The sequence below is a fragment of the Gadus macrocephalus genome, chromosome 14 (assembly GCF_031168955.1).
Source record: "Gadus macrocephalus chromosome 14, ASM3116895v1".
Taxonomy (NCBI): Eukaryota; Metazoa; Chordata; class Actinopteri; order Gadiformes; family Gadidae; genus Gadus; species Gadus macrocephalus.
Window position 1 is genome coordinate 6,769,789 of NC_082395.1, and position 19,162 is coordinate 6,788,950.

Consider the following 19,162-nt stretch of genomic DNA (forward strand, 5'->3'; position numbering starts at 1 on the left):
TACACAATACATTAATTATATCTCAACACTGGCCTGGGAACGCCTCGGGATCCCCCCGTCAGAGCTGGTCAATGTGGCCCGGGAAAGGGAAGTCTGGGGCCCCCTGCTTGAGCTGCTCCCCCCGCGACCCGACCCCGGATAAGCGGATGACGATGAGGATGAGGACAATACATTAGGTGTCTGATTAACGAATGTTTTACTCATAACAAAACATGTTAAACATGTACCAAAGCCAACCAAGCTTGGCTTTGGTACAATGGCAATGCGGGTTCAGTTACGCCCCGGGCAAAACTCCCTTTTCTTTTTAAGTTCTCTTGTCGCCGCCCCACTTCCCAAGAAAAACAAGCTTGGTACGCCCGTGCCCAAAACCGCCCCCGACTGTGTGTCATTATATATTAACGCAATTATGTTCTCCAAGAGCTGGAACACAGCCAGGAGATCCCTAAACCCTCATCCGTGTTCCAGGTATCGCATGGTTGCAAGGCAGCTTAGTGGGCGAGTAAACATTGGAATTAGCATCCATTCAGCCAGGCTTCACATAATGCATTTGCGGTTTAGAAGCGTTAATTACATAATACGTGTGTTATGTTCTAAATCCACTCAACTGCCAAAAGATGCCCTTGTTTTTCGAAACATATCCCCATTACTTGCTTGTTGGGAAAGCTGGTTGTGAGGGAGTGGCAAGCCAATTCCAATTAAAATACCACATGTTTCTACCCGTTAGCCAAGGCCCGTTGTTCGAAAGAGGAACTAATAAACCCAGCATCGATTGGCACTGCTTGTGCTTTACTTCGTCTAAAAGATATGCCTTAACAACAATGAGGTGAAATTCACGCTCCTGCAGAAACACACGTTTGCGTTTTCGATTGAGTGCGTTTAATTATTCAACAGGCTACTATTAAACTGGCTAGGACAAGGACAAGTAAGTCCTTTATTCATCCCTTTTTAGGGGGAAATTCTTCCTCTGCATTTAACCCATCCGGGTAGCCGGTGAACACATACACATACAGAGGTCCACACACGTGGGGTACACAAATACAGGTGCACACGCAGGTACACACATGGGGGCACACCGACACTCCCGGAGCAGTGGGCCGCCGCGGTGCAGCGCCCGGGGAGAAGGGGGGGTTTCCAGGTGCCTTGCTCAAGGGCACCTCATCCGTGGAGGTTCGGGATTCGAACTGGCCATCTTCCGGTTACCAGTCCTACTCCTTAACCAGTACGCCACGGATGCCCACAGCTACTACAACTACCACCCAAGGCTACTGATAGCCTACAAGTCATCAGGACATTTAGCCTAAAACCAATCCTAGTTGGATCAGATAAAGGATCAAGACATAGATATGCTATTTGGAAGTGGGAAATCTACTCATACAGAGTAATACAATTTAATCTTGTATGCGTTATTTATTTGCAGTCCTGCCTGGGTCTTGGCCTAACGTGGTGTATTTAACGTGGTTAACGTTGTGTCAAATATCTCTTTGTCACCTTAAGAGGGCAACGTGAGCATCCAAAGTCTCTAGACAGAGAAGCCCTAGGCATGGATGTTACCATTTTTCTCAGTCGCTTTGGGAAAATTTCTCGGATCAGAATTGAAATTCTGAAAACTACAATCTTCACATCAATGTGTCACTTGTTCACATCCAAAAAGCAGTTCCTCATTTCTTTGAACACGTTGCAAAACCTTTGGTACATCCATGCAAATGATTATGTACAATTCTCTGCTCTTTCCTACATTATCAATTGCTTATTTTCATGTTGATCAAAATGTATTGTAATGGGTCTCTATTGAATAGTCTCACCCCCACAACATTTAGGCATTAGTTAATTGCATAGGGCTTTACATGCAAAATGGTTGAACAAGTCGTCATATTATGTCAACCATATTTCTATACATTTCCATTAGACTTTTTTTCTAAATCTGTCCTGAATTGGTAAATTGCTCCCAGGTGCATCTTAACTTTCTCTAATGAAGGCAAATGTATGAAGCGTTAGATCAACCAACGATCAACCAGTTTACTGAAGTAGCTCAAAGGTGCATCTCACGAACCATCAAGTATATATATATATAGCTGGAGCACAACACAATGTGACAATGTTTGACAATGGAAGGACAAGGATTTGGACGGGGTCAACAGCCAGAGAGAAGAGGAAGAGGAGGGAGGCTGCATGGCAGAGGAGCTGGGAGCCACAACAGAGGAAAAGGCAGAATGCACGTTCCTGATGAGATAAGAGCCACACTTGTTCTCAATCATGGGCTTTCAATGGCCGAGGCTGGTCGAAGGGTGCAGCCAAATATTGGGAGAACAACTGCGTCCTCAATCAGTCAGACCTTTCGTCGACAGAACAGGTATGTAATCGAACGATAGGCAATGTACTGTATACTTTCTGTAATGCTTCAATTACAGTATTCCACTTGCATTTTACAATGTACAGTAAGTATACTTTTACTGTACTGTATTTTTTCTCCACATAGGATTGCAAGACAACCTCACAGGGGTGGCAGAGGGACCCTTTTCACACCTGAACAGGAGCAGGCTATTTGCACCATGGTTGTAGAAAACAATGCCATAAGACAAAGGGAGATAAAGAGTGCCATTACAGAGGACAACAACATCTTTGAAAACAACAGTCAGCATCTCAACCATTGACAGGGTGCTGAAGAGGCACCAAATGAATATGAAGCAGCTGTACAATGTTCCATTTGAAAGAAATGGTGAAAGAGTGAAGGAGCTGCGCTACCAGTATGTACAGGTTAAGCACGTATGAGCATGCAGTAACTTTACCTCACAGTAAACAGTACAACATTGTATAGATAGTGATATACAGTACTGTAAGTGTGACCCTTACACATTTGCTATGGCTGAAGAAAAGAAGATGCAATATGTTCTATATACATTTGATGTAACTGTATCTTGTCCAAAATGAAAATGCATGTAATTCATAAAAGTAATTTTGTGTCTTCTGGATATAGCGGATGGATATATAATGGAACTTGAAGCAAGTGAACCAACGCACAACTTCATCTACGTAGATGAGACTGGATTCAACCCAACGAAACACAGAAGGCGTGGTCGAAATATCATCGGCTACAGAGTTGTTTTTTTATTTTGCAGTGTTCCTTTCTGTATCACAATGACCTGAGGGGCATTTATCGCATAACCAGGGAAATTAACCCAGGGTTTGCGCCGGTAACCCTAAGGTTTTCCGTTAAAAAATTAACACGGCCTGTTATGCCGCTTTTCCACTGCATGGTACCAGCTCGACACGACTCGACACGACTCGACTCAGCTCGCATTTTTTGCGTTTCCACCGCGGTACCATGGTATCTGGTACCTGAAGTGGCTGCTTTTTCTAGTACCTACTCGCTCTAGGTTCCAAGCGAGCTGAGCCGATGCTAAAAGGTGACGTCGGCAGACGGCCGGCGACTGATTGGCCAGAGAGTGTGACGAAGTCACGAGAGCGACATGGCAACCATGCTGGTAACATCCATAGCAGCGCCGCAGCCAACATGTTCCACTTCTCCAACTTCTTCAACATGCCAGCTAATAATAGTAATGTGATCGATGTCCTCCATTGTTGTTATGTGGGTTCTGTCCATGTGTGGGTTGCGTATGTGTTGTTTGCGTCGCGTACACAAATACGTCACGGCCCTTTCGCGCAGCCGACCCCGCCCACGTCCAGGAGGTACTATTTGCGGTGGAAAAGCACCCGTGCTGCTACCGTGTCGAGTCGTGTCGTGTCGAGTCGTGTCGAGTCGAGCTACATGTGCGGTGGAAAAGCGGCATTAGTTACTATGGAAACTTATATGCTCTGAATCAAACCTGGTCGGAACAGGTTTTGCGCAGGTAGAGTTTGGAACATAACTGTCATGATCTGTCGGTTTCCTTGTCTTTGTCTTTGTTTTGTTACCTGTTTTTACTTTGGTATCGGTCTTGTTTCTCCCCATGTCAGGTTTCCCTCCTGTTTGATTACTGCTCCCTCCCTAATGTCTCAGCTGTTGCTCGTTGCGTGCCCTGTGTGTGTTTGGTATTAATGGTGCATTCCAGAGCCCATACAAACCAGTGGGACGTGGGACTTATCCTACCTCCAACTAAAAAATGCACTGGAATGCCTGTCGAAATGGAACATCCCACCGTCGAAGTGGAACCATCCTACTAGCGAACTGGGGGGTGATCGGCCTACCCCCACTTCACCAAGTAGGAGCTAGTAGGATTATCCATAACAAACACCATGTTCGAACATAAGGGTGCTCATAAGTGTACCTGGTACCAGAGTACCCTAGGCCGAAGATCGATGATCGATTTCGTGATCGTGTCATCTGATCTGAGGCCGCATGTTTTGGACACTCAGGTTAAGAGAGGGGCGGAACTGTCAACAGACCACCATCTGGTTGTGAGTTGGATCAGGGAATGGGGGAAATTTCCGGATAGACCTGGTAAGCCCAAACAAGTAGTGCGGGTGAACTGGGAACGTCTGGAGGAGGCCCCCGTCCTAGGTATCTTCAACTCACACCTCCGGCTGAGTTTTTCTGGCATTCCTGTGGAGGTTGGGGGCATTGAGCCGGAGTGGGCGGTGTTCAAAGCCTCCATTGCTGAAGCTGCGGTGGCTAGCTGTGGCCTCAGGGTCTTAGGCTCCTCAAGGGGCGGTAACCCTCGGACACCGTGGTGGACACCGGTGGTCAGGGAAGCCGTCCGATTGAAGAAGGAGGCCTTCCGGGATATGATATCCTGGAGGACTCCTGACTCGGTTGCAGGGTACCGACAGGCTCGAAGGGCTGCAGCTGCTGCCGTGTCGGAGGCTAAGCAGCGGGTGTGGGAGAAGTTCGGAGAGGCCATGGAGAAGGACTTTCGGTCGGCACAAAAGTGTTTCTGGAAGACTATCCGGCACCTCAGGAGGGGGAAACGGGGAACCATCCAAGCTGTGTACAGTAAGGATGAGACTCTGTTGACCTCAACTGAGGAGGTCGTCGGACGTTGGAAGGAACACTTTGAGGAACTCCTGAATCCGAATAACACGCCCTCTATGTTGGAGGCAGAGCTCGAGGTTGATGGTGTTTCGTCGTCAATTTCCCTGGTGGAGGTCACTGAGGTAGTCAAACATCTCCGCAGTGGCAAAGCCCCAGGGATTGATGAGATCCAGCCAGAAATGCTAAAGGCTCTGGGTGTTGAGGGGCTGTCATGGTTGACACGCCTATTCAACATCGCGTGGGAGTCGGGTACAGTGCCAAAGGAGTGGCAAACCGGGGTGGTGGTTCCCCTTTTCAAAAAGGGGGACCAGAGAGTGTGTGCCAATTACCGGGGTATCACACTTCTCAGCCTCCCTGGTAAAGTCTACTCCAAGGTGCTGGAAAGGAGGGTTCGGCCGATCGTCGAACCTCAGATTGAAGAGGAACAATGCGGTTTTCTCCCCGGACGTGGAACTACGGACCAGCTCTTCACTCTCGCAAGGATCCTGGAGGGGGCCTGGGAGTATGCCCATCCGGTCTACATGTGTTTTGTGGATCTGGAGAAGGCGTATGACCGGGTCCCCCGGGAGAAACTGTGGGAGGTGCTGCGGGAGTATGGGGTAAGGGGGTCTATCCTCAGGGCCATCCAATCTCTGTACTCCCAAAGCGAGAGCTGTATTCGCGTCCTCGGCAGCCAGTCAGTTTCGTTCTCAGTGGGTGCTGGTCTCCGCCAGGGCTGCGCCTTGTCACCAATCCTGTTTGTGATATACATGGACAGGATATAGAGGCGTAGTCGTGGTGGGGAGGGGTTGCAGTTCGATGTTCTGAGGATCTCGTCACTGCTTTTTGCAGATGATGTGGTCCTCATTGGATCATCGGCCTGTGACCTTCAGCACTCATTGGATCGGCTGGCGGCCGAGTGTGAAGCGGCTGGGATGAGGATCAGCACCGCTAAATCTGAGGCCATGACTCTTAGCAGGAAACCAGTGGATTGCTTACTCCGGGTAGGAAATGAGTCCTTAGCCCAAGTGAAGGAGTTTAAGTACCTCTGGGTCTTGTTCGCAAGTGAGGGTACTATGGAGCGTGAGATTGGCTGGAGAATCGGAGCAGCGGGGGCGGTATTGCGTTCGCTTTACCGCACCGTTGTAACGAAAAGAGAACTGAGCCGCAAGGCAAAGCTCTCGATCTACCGGTCGATCTTCGTTCCTATCCTCACCTATGGTCATGAGGGCTGGGTGATGACCGAAAGGACGAGATTGCGGGTACAAGCGGCCGAGATGAGTTTTCTCAGAAGGGTGGCTGGCGTCTCCCTTAGGGATAGGGTGAGAAGCTCAGCCATCCGTGAGGAACTCGGATTAGAGCCGCTGCTCCTTTACTTAGAAAGGAGTCAGCTGAGGTGGTTCGGACATCTGGTAAGGATGCCCACTGGGCGCCTTCCTTGGGAGGTGTTTCAGGCACGTCCAGTGGGGAGGAGACCTCGGGGAAGACCCAGGACTAGGTGGAGAGATTATATCTCAACACTGGCCTGGGAACGCCTCGGGATCCCCCCGTCAGAGCTGGTCAATGTGGCCCGGGAAAGAGAAGTCTGGGGCCCCCTGCGTGAGCTGCTCCCCCCGCGACCCGACCCCGGATAAGCGGATGAAAATGAGATGAGGATGAGATTAATATTGATATAATAATAAAAATATATTTTTTTTTTTTTTTTTTTTATAACTCACATAATTATGGATGTCATTGCGGGCCGCCAGGAATGATTCCGCACAATCCATCTTGATCTGCGAAGTTGACGAATTGTCACTTTTAGGTTTTCTACCCAGTTCCCAAAAAAAAACATTTGGAACATTTGCGCTGTGGCACGCACACGGTTTGCATGTGTTACTTCGAAGACAAACAAAATCTAAAATACAAGAAAAACAAAAACCTACATTCAAACAGTGGCCCCTGACTCTCTGAGGAGGTACCTCCAGGTACCTCCTCCATGCCAGGGCGCCCTGAATTTATGTCTATTGCCAGCTCTTCCACCGGGGTCAAGACAATTTGAGGGCCAGATCCAGTCTGCCCACTGTCGGCCTTTTCACGCTTAAAAAAAAGGGCTTAATTAAATGCAGGAGTGACCAATATGGCATGACAATTTAAATGCTGGACTGACAAAATATACCAATACGATGGTGGGAAAAGCTTACCAGTTTGTATGTTTTTATACTTTATTTTTACTTGATCCGCTGACCATCGGAGTAGGCCTACATATTTTTTAGAAGAAAAGGGTTATGTGGTAGGAACGTTAAAGGCACCCAGTGCAACTTTATGTAAACATTCAATGAAAAATAAACATTCAATTTCTAGTCTTTTTTACACGTAGTAAGTTTCAATAACTCCATACCATTACATATCGACATTCAAGGAGCAAAGATGAGACGTCGTTGTGTGGTGAGAACTGATAGAAAATCGTAAACAACAACAATCGCCGGTGGGGAGAAGCCATTTTTCCATTGACTGGAAGCCTGCTTTATTTATTGTAGGTTACAAAAAATAAAGAAAATGGCGGCATTGTTGTTGTTATCGATTTTGTATCAGTTCTCACCACACAACGACGTCTCATCTTTGCTGCTTAAATGTCGGTATGTAATGGTATGGAGTTATTGAAACTTACTACGTGTAAAAAAGACTAAAAAAGTTTATTTTTAAGCCTCGAAAGTTGCACTGGGTGCCTTTAAGAATGCTTAACTGGGACATTAATAGATTAATGGCTCAAATATTAAGGATCATGCTTTTGACATGGTGTAACTAACGCATTTACGCGGTCAGCTATCCGCTGCCAGGCTTTGGTTCTCTGGTTTGCAGAGCGTCCACACCAGAAGCGAATTGAGCGACCAAATCGCCGGAAGTCATTCACTTTCTATGGGCAAGAGCGACCAAAGCGACCAAAGCGACCAACGCTACCAGCGGCCAAAGTTGAAAACGTTTTAACTTTATGCAAATGACTATGACGCGCTTCAGCGGCCAAACACTGACAGCCAATCGAAATGTAGACGCTCTTCGCTTGCGTGGATCCCAGGGAACACCGGCAGGCACTTTGGTTCCTACCTACCTTTATTCACTCACTGAACAAAATGTCGGCTGAAGTATTAATCGCGGCTGTAACTGGGCACCCGGTGTTGTAGCCTACGACCCAACCCTTTTTCAGTTCAGAGATCGAAACGCCATAGTGGTTTGGATACCAAGTGATGATAAGCGGGAGTATTTATACATCTAGAACGTTCGTATTTAAGCGGGAATCATTTTCATTTGCTTTCCATGCCACCAATCTAACCAACCAATAACCCCAAAAGTTGTTGAAATCGTCACATAAACAAACTAATCGACAAGACGAGGGATAAATGACAATATATCTCTTGTCTTTTATCCCTCTATTCCCCACTATTCACGGAGCCTGAGGTGAATAATTCTTAATTAAATAGTCTAGATAGATAGATAGCCTAGTCAAGTCTTTATTAATACCAAACGACACAAATCGTCGGGAATCCATTTAGGTGGTTCGGCCCACACAGGACAGTAGCCTACAAGACCACACAGAACAAGTCTGACTGGACATACACACAATACATCACATTAAAAATAGACACGTTGATAGATATGTTCCATTATTTGCTTTGCGGAGCCAACCAGTCCTGTGCACGTATGCAAATTAGCCATGTGCGCCAATGTCTATTTTTTTTGAGTGCGACGAATGAGTGCAGATGGAGATCAGTGAAACATATTTTAACTAGCCTACTACAGCACGCAGGGTTTTTTGTTCTCGGTTGTAATTAGCCTACATTTTAGGAGTTTTTTTACATTGGGGGGAATCACTGTTGTCGAAGCACTTTATCCAACAAGCAAAACCGTCTCGGCAATATGGCCAAAGTAAGTGTATGGGAGTTAACTCTTTGATATGTCTGTCTGTACTAAAAGCAGATGGCTCCTTTAAATGCGTCTGCATAATTGAATTGTACGTCATGAGTAGGGTTGCCAACTTTCAGAAATTAAAATAAGGGACGCCCACCACGGGCCCGACTCCTGTGGGGCGGGGCGCCCGCAGCAGTGGTATGTTTTATTTTGTGCTGGTGTTTTTAGTAAAGGGTTGATCAAGAAAGGAATTAGTCATACTTAAATCTTGAAATGCCTTATTACCACATAACATTCTCTTATAAAGTGCAGTCAATTAAATCTTGAATGAAATCTCTTTGTGTGGCGTGTGCAGCAATGAACTTTTAAAATATAAACTAAATAAACGGAATGGCCCACTCCATTTGTTGGCCATTCTGGAGAAGATCCTTTCCACACATCCAGTGGATGCTGGGATGCTCAGGATGTGTCTGGTGATAGACAGCATGTTTGGCAGGTCAGCTACTCGAAAGAGAGCCACCCACCTGGCAGCCACACCTTTGGACTTCCATTCATCTTCAGCATCTTCTTTGAGCCTCTTCAGAATGGGTTTGGCTGTGGAGCATTCATCATAAAGTTCATCCATGTTGACTTTATGGATGAGGTTGAGCTTGGTGGTCACCCTCTCAATGTCAGTAAAGGTCATGGTGCCATGGTGCAGAGAGAGAGGTTGCAGTGAGAACAACCAGTAGTCTTCAGAAAAGTTGAACCATTTCTCAACATATGAGAGTGCTGTGTTGAGGAATGCAGTAAAATCTGCCCTTGCCATGTCAGCATCAAGTGGACGGAGATGCTGCAGCTTCAATTTAGTTAAGTAGCCATAGAACTGTTAATCTCGTCTCTGTGTGAGCTTTTGCTTGAAGTTTTCCATGATGGAATATAACTCAACACAGGTGGTTTCATCACTCTCCAGCTTCTTTACAACTTCCTCAAAGAGAGAGAGGATATTATTGCAGAGAAGAAGGTTGCATGCTGTCCTGTTGCATGCTGTCTGATGTCAGACAGCCCACCGTGCGCCACTGAAAACACTCGCCGACATATTTTACAACTTGCCTTGTAAACATCTCCACTGACGCTGTCCAGCCAAGGATGTGCGTCTTCCCACTCACGTCCGTACTTCTGCAAGCATTTACGCTTTTGAGGACGTGGTGGAGTATCGGGTGTAGCGGACATATTTAAAAGGCGCAGATTTTGTGAGCAGCGCCGGTGTGTGGTGTTTGTCGCTAGGCAACCGTGACCACCACACGCATGCGCAGACACACAGATGACCGGAGCGGGTCTTGCGTAGATCCCGCCGCGACAATTTTGCTGACCGTAGTATTCCCTGTGTTTTGTTTTGATCATTATTGTTAGATTTAGAATTTGTGTGTGTGACAGACATGTGTATTGGACATTTATGGAAATACGGAACAAATTGCCAAATAAGGGACGATTCCGTATTTTACGGGACGGTTGGCAACCCTAGTCATGAGCGACTTGAGCGACCAAAGCGAACAGAAATATTCGCAGCAAAACTTTGTGAGCGGCTTTGGTCGCTCCTGGTGTGGACGTACGGTTCCCTTTTCTTGTGATAATGTCCTTCTCCTCGTCATAGCTCTCCAGGAGAACCTGGAGTTCCATTTCATTGAAATAAGCGGCTTCCATGATCCATACTGTAGGCCTACATCACGTCTTTATATAGGTTTGGCGTGGACGCACACAACCCTGTGTTAACCAACCACGTGTTGATTGAGCTAATGCATAACCCGTGCGGTGGAACTTACAGCTCAGTTCAGCGTTAACTCTATGTTTGTTAAACCTCCGTTCGTGGAATACCCCTCTACAAACAGTAAAAGCTTAAATGTGAATCTTGTACAGTCTCTTGCAATCAATCTCCCACCTACACTAAGGTGTAACTTAAAATGTACAATAATTGTCTTCAAAACTTTAGCCATAGTTTACATCAGTAGGCCTACATCCCTCCAGAGTACACTGTTATATTGACAACATGACCAAGCAATTTGACAGTCTTATCCGTACACAATGAAACAAGGACATGCCATTCTGATGACACTGACATGTTCATTGACACAGATGTTTAATTTCGAGAAACGAACTAAGGATTTTGAGCTAGAGACTGGCTTTTGCATGAAATGCATGGTGTTTTGATATTTGTACAATTTTTTTTGAGAAATGCACTTACTGTTTTGCAAATTTCAATTCTGATCTGAGAAATGTACCAAAGCGACTGAGGAAAAACTGTAAAACATTTATCCTATGACTAGTGAGAAATGTAATACTACTCCATAACCTGAAGGGGGCAACATCAGTATGTCTACAGAGATCTTCAACAGGGGGTTCGTGAACCCTAGCGGGTACGCAGAGTTACTGTAGTTTGTCCCGGGAATTATTTGATATCGAACCTTTTTCTTAAAGAGTTAGATATCAAAAAAATAAAAAGCTTTTTCTAATGAGGTATGTATACAATGCTGAGCCATTTTGCTTTTATACATGACACTTAAGGCCGTAGGCTACTACATATTATTAATGGCCCGGTTTAAGGAACACAATTCGCACAATATATTATAGGGGTCCCTCCACCGTCAGTATCTTTCACTATCAGCCAATATGTCCTTGGCCTGAACAACTTTGGGAGCTGGGCCCTAGAAATGGATGTAATAGCCTACTTGTATATTCTATGACTCTATTTATAAATGTAATAGTCCTTCATAACCTGAAGAGGGCGACGTCAGTGTTATCTCTAGCGAAACTAGAGCTAGGCCATAGTCATGGACGTAATACTCTTAACCTATCACTCTAGTGAGAATTGTAATGCTGCACTAGCGAATTCGTCTCTCAATTAAATTCAATTGAGAGAATATTGGAATGAAACTTGTATTTTCATTGCCAAAGCAGTGAAACAAAGGAAAGATACAAAAAGATAAAAGTAGCATACAAAAAAGGTAAAGAAACAATATGATGAAGTATCAAATATCAGGTCAAGCACAGTGTAAGGCAGTGAATCAAACATCTTTCTCTTACTCTCTTTCTCACGTTATTTATTCAATTAAAAAAAAGAAATAAACTATGAAATACTAGTGCCCTAGTGCCTGAAGGTACGTAGGGTCCACAGAGATGTGTTTTTGCGATAACATAGAATGCAATTAGGACAACATTACAATGACTAGCATTTTCTTCTAAATTGTCCTTTAGGTATTACGTGGTCTTGGATTTTTCAGTAATAATAACAACCGCTGTCTTTAAGCAAAATCTCTACCAGTTCATACATGTGTCTGGCTCTCCAAAAAGTCAAATTAGCAAAATGATACACGCAATTTCTGAATTGCTAGCTGTAAACTTTGCACATTCTTTGTGATTATTTACTTAGCTGGAGACAGGATCTAGCACTGATATCTGATTTACTGCTTTGACAAAAACAACAACCACATCTGAGAGAAAGTATGAAAACAACAACAGCAGGTCAGGTCGAAAGCAAACAGTCAACAAATGCTTTGACATGGGGAATCCAGCAATCCTTTTTAAGATGCTGGAATGTGTGTGTGTGTGTGTGTGTGTGTGTGTGTGTGTGTGTGTGTGTGTGTGTGTGTGTGTGTGTGTGTGTGTGTGTGTGTGAGAGAGAGAGGGGGACAGCAAGGGAGGAAGAGGAGAGAGAGAGAGAGAGAGAGAGAGAGAGAGAGAGAGAGAGAGAGAGAGAGAGAGAGAGAGAGATGAACTACCATAGAGGTAGGTCATCTAGAGGAGGGAGTGGAGGGACACGGCTCATAGAGGCATCTGTCCAGTTTAACCCAGGACCTTCTAACTAAGGGGCTGTGAGAGAGAGAGAGAGAGAGAGAGAGAGAGAGAGAGAGAGAGAGAGAGAGAGAGAGAGAGAGAGAGAGAGAGAGAGAGAGAGAGAGAGAGAGAGAGAGAGAGAGAGAGAGAGAGAGAGAGAGAGAGAGAGAGAGAGATGGTCCCCCTGCTGTGATTGACATGTGGAACGGCCAGTCCAGATGGAGAGGTGTGGGGGCACCTCAGTGTGAGGGGCATGACAGGGAGTATTTTTCTTGTGCCCATGTGATTTATGAATCACATCATAATTGTGATGAATGGACAATGACTTTACAATATATGAGGGTGATTGAGGTGAAGTGTTATTTTTGCGTGCTTTCTATGACACGTTAAACTGCAACAGCACCTATTTATTTAGTTCCCTACTCTATTCATTTATTTCCATGAAGTGGAGACCATTTGGGTAATTACAGAGTGGTTCAATTTGTTTTGTCTCCCATGCTACAGTGCATTTTCTCTGCCATGACAACCAGTGTTGCCTATGTTGCTAAAGACGTTAGTTCACCATAATCTGAAGGAATCTATTGAGCTGGAATCCTCATGTTCATGTTTAGTAGTATTCACAGTATATATGCCTTAATTGTTGTGGTTATCCTTAGTTTCTCAGTGGTCTATTTGCAGTTATTGTGATCACAAACTTCGATAGTTAATGATAACAAAATTAAGATTTCAGTTTATTTGTTTGTTTGACCCCTGCGAAAAAAGAGGTAGTCAATTCCAACATCTTTCTGCTCAAAAGTGTGTTTGTTAGGGTTGTATGTGTGTGTGTGTGTGGGGGGGGGGGGGTTGTATGCATGTGTGTGTGTGTGTGTGTTGTGTGTGTGTGTGTGTGTGTGTGTGTGTGTGTGTGTGTGTGTGTGTGTGTGTTTGCGTGCACTTGGGGTCTGTAAAGGAGCATGTCACATCACTATAAGGATACAGCAGCTGTATGCAGCTGTCTGCCGGCTGCATGCATGCACACACACCCCCCCCCCCCCCACACACACACACACATATACACACAAACAGTCACACAACCTCACACACACACAAACATACGCCCGCACAAACACACACACACACACACACACACACACACACACACACACACACACACACACACACACACACACACACACACACACACACACACACACAGCTGTTGTGCAGCTGGTGTGTGTGTAATCTTGTCTACAGCTGGAGAGTTGTGGCAGAGGAAAGGCAAGGGATGAGGAGACGGAGAGAGATGGAGAGTGGCCTGAAGAAGAAGAAGGACACACACCAAGAAAGTGTTTCAGTTGTTGATTGAGGAAAAGAGGAGATCTTGTAACATAGAGTACATGGCACGACCCATGTTTGAAGAGTGAACAGACTGTTTATGTGTTCTACACATGTGGCTGCCACTGACCTTTTGCATCCACACGTGTGTGAGCATGGGGAGTCACAAGGAATGTGAGTCAGTGGACGGGTGTCTAAGCATGTGTTGCATGTGGCGACATGGTTTTGTGTGTGGTGTTGACTCATATATTGTATGTCTGAATTAACTATCTAAGGGTTCTATGAGATGGAAAAGCGTCATAGTGTGAATAAGTGTTGACTTAAGATATACATGAGGAAATTGTGTGTGTGTGTGTGTGTGTGTGCTTGTGCGCATGTGTGTGTGTGTGTGTGTGTGCTTGTGTGTGTGTGTGTGTGTGTGTGTGTGTGGGTCAGCTTATGGACAATGCCCTCCCTTCCTGTTGGGAGGAGAACAACATGGAACTCTGGGAACCACAGCTTGAACCCTGACCTTTCGGGATCACACATACAAAAAGAGATATGGGCACGCGCACACACACAGCTAGCCAGCTGTCCAATCTGGCTAACAGTCCGCGAGAGAGAGAGATAGAAGGGCAAGGTGAGATCTGGTCGCATGGTTTTCTCAGGCTCTGTGAATGTCTGAGTCTGGTCGGGCTGAAGGGAAAGGTACCAAATTACCTTGCGTTTCTTCCCTCTTCTTCCAACCTCTAATATCTGGGAAGGAAAGGACGAGGAAGCATAGAAATAAATGTTTATGGCTATAGCCTAACTTAACCTGTGAGAGTGTCTACATGTGTGGCAGTGTGCGTGTGTGTATCGTGCGTGCCTGTGTGTGTGTGTGTGTGTGTGTCTGTCTGTGTGTGTGTGTGAGAAGGGAGATAACGAAAGGGGAAAAAGGGAGAAGAGAAGACAACAGTAGAGGTTGAAAGGAACAGAGAAATAATGGAGGTGGAAAGAGCAAAGTAAGAAGTGAAGAACAAGAGGAGAGGGATCGGCAAGGAGAGCAGCAGGGGGACAAGCAGAACCAGTGAAAGGAGGAGAAGAGATGTGGAGCAGGACAGCAGCTGGCAGGTGTCACCAGTCACAATGGACCATCTGTCTATCGAGTACCATCTTCTCTCGCCACACGCACACACACACGCGCGGGCGACACACACACACACGCACGCACGCACGCACACACACACACACACACACACACACACACACACACACACACACATGCACGATACTTCATTAAACTTTCCACCTCACAGGGCAAGATGCCTGGACAGAATGGAGCCACTCGCTCTATTATCTCTCGGGCCATTCTCTGTTTACCTCTCAATTACCAACGTCCCAATTTCAAAACGCTTTGTCTTACAGATGTACTGTGAAGGCAGGCGCACGGGTCAAAGAGGCTGTTTGATTACTATGACCTTGATTTGTCTAATGTTGGATCAATTAAGAGCGTGTGTGTGTGTGTGTGTGCATGTGTATGTGTGTGCGTCTATGTGCGTGTTTACTGTGATGGTGTCAGGATGTCCGAAAGACATGCAGACTTGCTGCCTTCTTCTGGCTCAGCTGCTCTCCCAGAACAAGTGGAGTGAAGGACAGACAGATGTTGTCTGTGTGTGTGTGTGTGTGTGTGTGTGTGTGTGTGTGTGTGTGTGTGTGTGTGTGTGTGTGTGTGTGTGTGTGTCTGTGTATGTGTCTGTGTTTGTCTGTGTGTGTGTGTGTCTCTGTGTGTGTGCGTGTGTTTGTGAATGTGTGTGTGTGTGTGTGTGTGTGTGTGTGTGTGTGTGTGTGTGTGTGTGTGTGTGTGTGTGTGTGTGTGTGTGCGTACATGCATTCCTGATTGTTGTATGACCTCTACATACCATCTAAGAGTGGAGAGGTTCCATCGATGCTGCACACACACACACACACACACACACACACACACACACACACACACACACACACACACACACATACACACACACACACACACACACACACACACACAACAAGTTGCCTAACCTTTCACCTCTGAGGAGTTCCCTTGAGAGTAGCACTAATGTGACAAACACACCAGACATGCTATTGCTAGTTTTACCACTAATACTACTACGACTATGCTACTACTAACAACTTTTACTACTTCTCCTGCTATTACTTCTGCTATTACTACAACTACCAGGTCAAATATATATTTATATATATATATTTTTTTTAACTGAACTTTTACATTGTGAGATTATACTGTGTCACTTGAAATAACTTTAATAACTCTGCTAACTTGATTATCTTTCTCCTGCTTGTCTTCTGTGTCAATCTCATCTTCCTTCATGGTGCAGCAGACAAGGGGCGGATACTGGCAAACACTTCCTCTCTCCATGAAAAAACTTCCTGTCTCTGGGAATCCACTTCCTGTTGGCTGCTACTGCAGCACTGAACGCATTCCTTATAGTGACACATAGACACATGCACGTACCCAGAGACACATATGTGTAGACGGCTCCACGTAGACACACACACACACACACACACACACACACACACACACACACACACACACACACACACACACACACACACACACACACGTACACACACACACACCACACACACACACACACACACACACACACACACACACACACCACACACACACACACACACACACACACACACACACACACACACACGTACACACACACACACACACACACAGACATAATGATCCATCAGTACAGCAAGCGTACAACTTGATCTCGAATGATCCTCTTTCCATTGCAAGTACACAGCATGTCATCATCTAGGAATACAGGGATATGTATGTACCTGTTTGTTTGAAAAGAAAGAGACAAGATCATTTTTTGGTTCAGCAGGGTTGGGGGTCAGTTAAGACTTCCTTCGTCAGCAAATCACCCTCACTCCATTTTTCCTTCCACAGAATTGTTCCTCCCCTCTTCAGATAATCATCCATTCGTCACTCACCCCCCCCCCCCCCCCCCCCCCCCCCCCCCCCCCCCCCCCCCCCCCCCCTATGTACGATGTGCGCGGATGTATTTAGGTGTGAAGATCAAACAAGATGAAACCGCCCCAGCGTGTTCGTTCTAGGTACGCGCGGTTTGAGTTTATTTCATTGAATCAAACCTGAGACAGACGTGCAAATAAACCGTTCCTCTTCACAGCAGAGAATGAGCCAGGACAACACAGAAAGGAGAGGGAGAGAGAGAGACTGAGTTGGAGAGACAGAGAGACAGAGAGAGAGTAACAGCAAGAGTAAACTAAAAAAAGCACCTTGCTTACAACTCAATTTGGATTTTCATCTAAATCTCACGTTGCACATTGTCAACGAATCCATGTAAGGCTACTGAGTGTGATGACAGACGGACTATATGTCTGTTGCCTCCTAATAAGACAGGACACTGAGTAATGCACGGAGTATATTCCTACCGTTGGTGTGGAGGGATGCTTTGAACAGATGGCAGGATGACGTTCTTCATGCCTATTTGGGGGGGGGGGGGGGGGGGGGGAAACCTCGCAAACACATGTAACATGTTAACTGGCACGTGTTCAACACAGATGTGCCCTGGGATTTACATGTCTATTTGTATGGGTTTGATGATGGGTGGACCGGGCTTTTTCTGTTATTATGTTGTGGACACTGCTTGTTGACAGACTTCAGGTTAACCTCTGAAATGAGCCCAGAGGAAGAGAGAGAGGGAGAGAGAGAGGGATAGGGAGAGAGAGAGATACAGAGGGAGAGATATACAGAGAGAGATACAGAAGTGAGACACCGAAAGAGAGAGAGTGAGATAGAGAGAGACAGAGAGAGAGATATACTGTATATATATATATTTATACATATATATATATATATATACATAGAGAGAGAGGTGAGAGGGAGACCGACCGTTAAGAGGGAGAGACAGGATGAAGGGGAGAGAGGAAGGTGGAGAGAAACACACATTAATCATGAATAAGACAGAATCACTAAATTTAGGACAGAGAAAGAGTTTAGGAGGAAGGAAAAGAGAGAGAGAGATAGCGAAGCGAGAGAGAGAGAGAGAGAGAGAGAGAGAGAGAGAGAAGAGAGAGACCAACCGTTAAGAGGGAGAGACAGGATGAAGGGAGAGAGGAAGATGGAGAGAAACACACATTAATCAAGAATAAGATAGAATCACTAAATGTAGGACAGAGAAAGAGTTTAGGAGGAAGGAAAAGAGAGAGAGAGATAGAGAAGAGAGAGAGAGAGAGAGAGAGAGCAAGAAAGAGAGAGAGAGCTAGTGAAAGTCATATGGACCGACCAAGAAAAGAAAGACCAAGTAAGAAAATAGAGAGAAAAATGCCTCTTTGCAGGAAACAGGCATGGTTTCCTGTACTGTTAACATGCATGCAGACGCAAACACACACACACACACACACACACACACACACACACACACACACACACACACACACACACACACACACACACACACACACACACACACACACACACACACACACACACGTTTACACATTTCTAATCAGGGGAAGTGTCTCTGTTTGTCTAAAAGGTTGGACAGCCATTCAGGGCCGGTGACCGTCCAGTGGACCAAAAGACAAGCACCAAACATGAACAGAGACGCAGAGAGGCCTAGGACATACTAATAAAGCATCCATGTACAAACACTCCATCTATGCCCCACACACAAGCACATGTTTCCATATAAGCACATCACACAGATAAACACAAATAGGTACATGGATCACAGAAGCAACATATGTAAATGACAAAGGCTGCATAATTTCCCTCTGTAATCCATCCATCTCTCTGTCCTTATTTTTCCATTGCCTCCTTTCTTCTCCTGCCTCTCCCTTTTTTAACGGTCCCCTTCCCAAAACACCTTAATGGAATCTGTTGTCAAATAAGGACTAAATTATGACAATTTGCATGTTCCGTTGCTTTGGTCTCACTCTTCCCCTTTTCAGTTTGGTGGTGAGGAGGTGGTACGATTTTCCATGGCTGTCAAGTTAGACTTTAGTGTACCTAAACAGATGATGAGAATGTCTTATGGAGGGAAAATGGTCGACAAATGGGGTACTGAGGAGCATAACACCAAAAGCAGCCTTTTACCAACTCTTTTATCTAACTTAAAGGTGCAGTATGTATTATTTATTGGCCTCTAGTGGTGAGGTTGCAGATTGCAACCAACTGAAATGTCCCGCCCC

The 19,162-nt window shown here is 45.6% G+C and overlaps 1 protein-coding gene and 1 long non-coding RNA gene across 2 annotated transcripts in view; both read left to right on the plus strand.

Annotated features, from left to right (window-relative positions):
• phf10 (PHD finger protein 10) overlaps nt 1–19,162 on the plus strand; it is a 91,604-nt gene that overhangs the window by 57,292 nt on the left and 15,150 nt on the right. The window lies entirely within an intron of this gene.
• On the plus strand, nt 1,625–3,097 carry LOC132472102 (uncharacterized). The gene is made up of 3 exons (XR_009528995.1): nt 1,625–2,350; nt 2,477–2,763; nt 3,035–3,097. It is a non-coding gene; the product is annotated as an uncharacterized LOC132472102 (long non-coding RNA).